The sequence below is a fragment of the Oxyura jamaicensis genome, chromosome 33 (genome assembly GCF_011077185.1).
Source record: "Oxyura jamaicensis isolate SHBP4307 breed ruddy duck chromosome 33, BPBGC_Ojam_1.0, whole genome shotgun sequence".
NCBI lineage: Eukaryota > Metazoa > Chordata > Aves > Anseriformes > Anatidae > Oxyura > Oxyura jamaicensis.
In genome coordinates this window covers 2,171,506-2,176,928 of record NC_048924.1, presented here as the reverse complement: position 1 = coordinate 2,176,928, position 5,423 = coordinate 2,171,506, and the positions used below count along the sequence as shown (strand labels likewise).

General features: G+C 45.8%; 1 protein-coding gene across 2 annotated transcripts in view; it reads right to left on the bottom strand.

Moving 5' to 3' along the window:
- The window catches only part of HOXC6 (homeobox C6), an 18,943-nt gene that overhangs the window by 5,945 nt on the left and 7,575 nt on the right, over nt 1-5,423 (bottom strand). The window lies entirely within an intron of this gene.

Sequence of the window (5,423 nt, the reverse complement as noted above, 5' to 3'; positions counted from 1 at the left end):
AAAAAATCACTGTGGTACAAGTAGGGTGAGGGGGGGGTTGTTATGCCAAGTGCTTGCCAAACGTCTGTTTTTGGGATGCGGGCGGGCGGGGAGGGCACCCCTGTGCAGCAGAGGGGCGATGCGCCCCCCCACCAGATGTGCCCACAGCCCTGAGTGTACAAGGCGCACACGCGCGTACACGCCACTGACATCTGGCCATAAGGCTGCGTGCTCACATCTGATTAAATACTTGAAGCTCTTAGAGGTAAATACAAGTGATGCCATTAAAAGCCTTTTTATTTAAACTGATTTCACCTTGTATATGTTATCTCTTCCTTCCCCCCCTTCTCTTTGCTCCCCCCCCCCTTTTTTTTTTAACTTGACATTTATGGCACACGTGAGTCCTAATTATTTATTTGGGTCTTTCGCTGGGAATTTATTCCAGCTCTTTACTACAGGGCTTTCCTAGTCAAATATTGCTTTTGCTGTAAATAACCCTTAAAAAAAAAAAAAAAAAAAAAAAAAAAAAAAAAGGAACACCAAAATAAAAAGGGCACCACGATAACAACAACAAACTCCTGGAGGTTTCTGTGGAGCATATTCGCCACGGGCTACCTCTCCCCCAGCCTGAAATGGCTCGCATTGTTTTGGAGCCGTGTCTATTCTCTGCTCTCTGTAATTACAACCTCGGAGTCAGTGTCTGGGCAGCTCTTGATTAAAAAAAAAAAAAAAGAAAGAGAGACAGAGAGAAGGAGAAGAAGATGAAATCTCTCCTTCCCCTGAATACTTCCATTCAGAGCTTGATAGACTGTTTAAACTTTACTCCGGCGCTGCAGACAGCACGATTTGAAGAGGGTGGCCTATTTGGGAGGTTTATTTGCCAATTAAAAGGCATCTCCCGCACAAAGATGCACAGAGCCATAATTAGCGAAAACACCCATTTTCCCCCACCGCCACCCATATCTTCCAAGAAGACGGGTTAAAAAAAATAATTAAAAAGGTAAAAAGAAAAAAGAAAAAGAAAACAGCGCCGTTTCCGCGATTTTTTTAATGCAAAGCTCCGCAACACCCAGTTTCGCCCTAGGTAGATAATGAAGGGAGCATTCACCGCCCCGCGGATGGGGTTCCCAGACAAGGCAGTTCTTTGCCTTCGCTTTTTCCTATTGATTTTTTTTTTTTTTTTTTTTTTTTTTTTTTCTGAGTGGCGGTGGGAAATGGCCTTAACCGTGTTGTTGTTGTCTTGGTTTTATTCTCAGAATCGGGTTAGGAAAGTGTGCCCTTCGGGCGCCCTGCAAAGTTCAGGCCGACTCCAAGTTGCAACGCGGAAAATAATAATAATATATATATAATAACAATGATAATAAAAATAATAGTGGGGAAATACCCTGGAGCCAGGCTTTTCTCCTTGCCTGCAAAAGCCCTCATTCTCTGCACACATTTCCAGGGAAAGGAATGGGGTGAAAAAAAAAAAAAAAAAAAAAAAAAAAAAGGAAAGAAAGAAAAAAGGCAGAATTCTGGAAATTGTCAAAACACATGTCTCCTAAACAGGAAGCTGGGAGGTGTGTGGGGAAGAGAAATTAATGTGTTCCTACTTCTGAAATTTATTCCCTCTTTCTGCCGAGCCTTGAAAGCACTTTCTGACACTTTTAAGCGTTTATTTATATTTTCTCCGCGTCGATATTGCGACGGGTGGAGGAGGCTTTTCTTTCTGAAATATTCTACCTAATCTGCGGGATTGATTTATATCATTTTTCTTCTCCTTTCCCCAGATCCATTGGCGACCCCCGGCCCATCCAAAGGAGGCAGCACCGAAACCGAGCCCGGCCAGGGGCTCCCGCAAACGCGGGGGCAAAAACCCCGGGCGCTGCAGCTCCACGCCAAAAGCTCAAGAAGCATCTCCAGCGCTAGGAAGGGGAGCCAAAAAAAGCGAGAAAGCCCCAATATTTTAGGAGATGTGAAATCGCTGAGTGGTGCATTGTTTACAGGGAAGTGGCTGGCGGCTGCGAAACATTCCTGCTGGCTCCTCCGCTAAAAGTGCGGGCGAGTGGGTGGATTATTTTTTTTTTTCCTTCGGCCTCATGCACGGAAATGTCTTTTTTTTGCCCCAGTTTTGCCGGGCGGAGGGGTGGGATGGCGTCACGTCGTGCCCGCAGGTAGCAGTGTCCCGAGCGGGGAGTTGCAGCGGGGAAAAAATCTGATTTTTTTTTTGTTGTTGTTGGTTTCCTTTGGGGGTTGCTTTTCGCGACGGACTGGAAACATTCCCTAAAATCCCGCTGGAAAAATTTAAATGGCAAAAATGAAAAGGACAGTGGCACTCGTGACGTCACGCTCGTCACGGACAATACTTGGTGGCGTAAAATCCCCCGAAAACGCTATTTTGCTGCCTATGTGTGTGCACCTACATGTAAACATACGTACATACATGTACCAACGCGATTGCTTATGCTCGGTGTACAGATTAAAAATAAAAAGGAGTACGATGTTATTACGTTCCGCAAGGATAACTCAGCAGTGAAAAATTGTTGTCATTAAGTATAGGCAGTTTTACACTTTATTCTTTGCAGATATGAAGGCAGAAATTTAATCATAGGTCGCAAGAAAAAAAAATAATAATTCAGGAAACAATAATAGTTGCCTTAATGATGTTTTTTTTTAGAGGCGATCACTTAGGCAGAATTAAACTATATATTTGGAGACAACCTCTTGAGCACTTTGGCGAATTTATACATTTACATCGTCTTTAATCGAGCAACAATTTAATATTTCAGGATTTGCTTAAATACACTCATATTTTCAGGGGGAAAATACCGCTCCCGAGCTGACATGGCTTATCTATTTTTATGAGTTCACGTACATTGGAATGATTTAAAACACGGTAACACGGAACGAAAGGCGCTTAGGAACCAAAAAAAAAAAAAAAACAAAAAAAACCAAAAAACCTCTCGAATTAGCAGAAAGTGCAACCGAGGAGTTTCGAATGGCTTTGAGAAACTTTAGGAAGTTTGGTTCTGCTCAGGCAAGGTTTTGTGGACGATCCAGGAGGGGGCCGGGGGGGGACACACGCCTCAATGTTAAAGGGACTAAAACTTCTTCGCAAAGTGGAGTTTTATGGCGGGATAACGTTTTGCAGGCATTTGCACCCTCTCCCAGCGGATCAGGGTTATTTTTCCTCTCCCCTCCCCGTCTGATCCTCTGTCGCCCACCCCCGGTGTTGTGTCTCCCCCCCCCCCCCTTTACACAAACGGAAAGGGGGGGGAGGAAAAAGAAAAAAGAAAAAAAAAAGGCACCAAATTGCAAAATTGCTGGATTGCAAGTTTCTGTCACTTGGTGGCAGTATACAAAACAAGTAAACAAAAACGTGCAGAAATTTAAACACTCCCGGAGGGGGGGGGGGAAGGGGGGCAAAAGGGGGGGTAATACCTGTGGGACAATAGCCCCGTCCCCCCGCATCCCCGGCTCCGGGGCGAGGACTTTGGCTGGAGGACGAATCGGGGGGGGTTGTGTGTTTTTTGTGTGCTTTCTCTCTCTCTCTCTTTTTTTTTTTTTCTTTTTTTCCGCATTGCTCTCTCCCCCTCCTTCTTTTTTTTTTTTTTTTCCTTTTTTTTTTTTTTTTTTTTCTGGGTTTCCTCCCCGCCCCCCATTGAAGTCTTGGGTCTTTAGTCTGGGGACAAAGACTTTTACAGCAAGGTGTGTCCCCATGCGACAAAGGCAGCGGGAGCAGCGTGTCCTCTGCAGACTGCGTCCAGACACCCGCAATTTCGGGGACTTCTGTCTTTTATTGTGTTTGTGTCTGGGGAGGAGGGGGAGGGAGACGGGGCTGCTTCTCGCCTCCTTTCCCCTGCTCCCACCCCCCCCGATTTCCCCTTGCACCCCCGGCTGGAGGTCACCGGGCTGCTGTAAAACACTTTGGGGCGCCCTGCCCCGATTTCCTCGCTTTTCCGCCCAAACCCGAGCCCATACTTTCTCTCCCGGCGAACCCAAACCCGAAGGGAAAGGCCTTTTTCTGTTAGCCCTGACCTCAAGCACTAACACTGAAAATCACAACTGTTGTTGTGTTGTTATTTTTTTTCCTTTTTCTCCATTTTTTTCCCTGAGAGCGCGAGCTGCAGGGATTATAACCCCGCCAACACCAGTAACAAGATCTCCAAATCTCTCTGCCAAAAAGAAAAACCTTGATCCCCAATGCTACGCATCATCTTGCCCAAAGTCCAATTTCTCCTCTATGACGAATTTTTTATCACTCTGACCCATCATTACTATTATTTTTAATCGCTCTGAGCCTCGCTTTTTTATCCTTCTCCTCCCCAAACCCAGCTCCGCAAATTTTCCCCTCGAAAGCCTTCAGTGCACAACTCTCCGGGCAGAAACACGGCCAAAAATAACATTTAATAGTGCAATAGCTCCTGAGATACGGAGCCCGTAGAAAATCGATCTGGACGCGACCACGTTCACCGCTCGCACCTAACGCCAGCGGTGGTTTGGCACGAGCTCATCTATTATTTCTGGTGGGTTTTTCTTTGATTCGTTCCCCGAGCCGAATTCCTTCACACGACAAGTTGGGAAATCGCCTGGTTATCAGCGGCTCTTTGTAGTTCCAGGATTTCCAGGCTCTGACAACACGGCGGCTTTGGCACAATGAAGCAGCCCCACGCTGGAGCTCTGCGGTCCTGAATTTGGTGCCCTTGAGTGCCAGCCGAGATAAGCGCCCACGCGTGGGGCAGATCGCGTCCCGCGGGGCTGCGACTCTTTCAAGTAAAATGTCAATCCCTGCTCCTACGCGGCTGGGATTTACGTCCTTCGGAGGCGAACAGGTTCGCAGGCAGTATTTCGGTGTAAAACGCCCCTATAAATAAATGAGGAAGCTTTTGGGGACAGCAGAATTTCCATTTTTAAATTTCTCCACGATCCTTTTTTTTTTTTTTTTTTTTTTTTTTTTTTTCCCTACCGACTACATCTGTCGAAAAGCTATTATTTCCCTGCAAGCCCATGTCAATAACACGTGGCAATTTTCCTATAATCCCTCCCGAGCACTGATGTTAGAGATACGAGACGCAATTTATTTCCTCTGGTTTAGTCTGGGAAGAAGAAGAAGAAGAAGAAAAAAAAAAAAAAAAAAAACACAACTCGGAGCGTATAAATCATTCCGTTATTCCTGCTCTACGTCCTAAAATGTTTCTCGGCATTACGGGTATATGAAAGATGACAATATGTCAGGGGAAACCGAAAATCAATACATTTAAAATTGTTTTTGGGGAGGCTTCCAGGCCTCACGGAAGCGGGGAGCGAGCGAGCGGCCGGGGCCGGCCAGAGGGAGCAGACGGATTTGGTCTGAAAACAATAAAAGATCCCATTTCTGTAATCATGTGGTTCCAATAAACACTCATTGTTTGCTCATAAAATGTCTTTACGACTAGCAGCGTTAGAGGCAGAGCCTTCACACAACG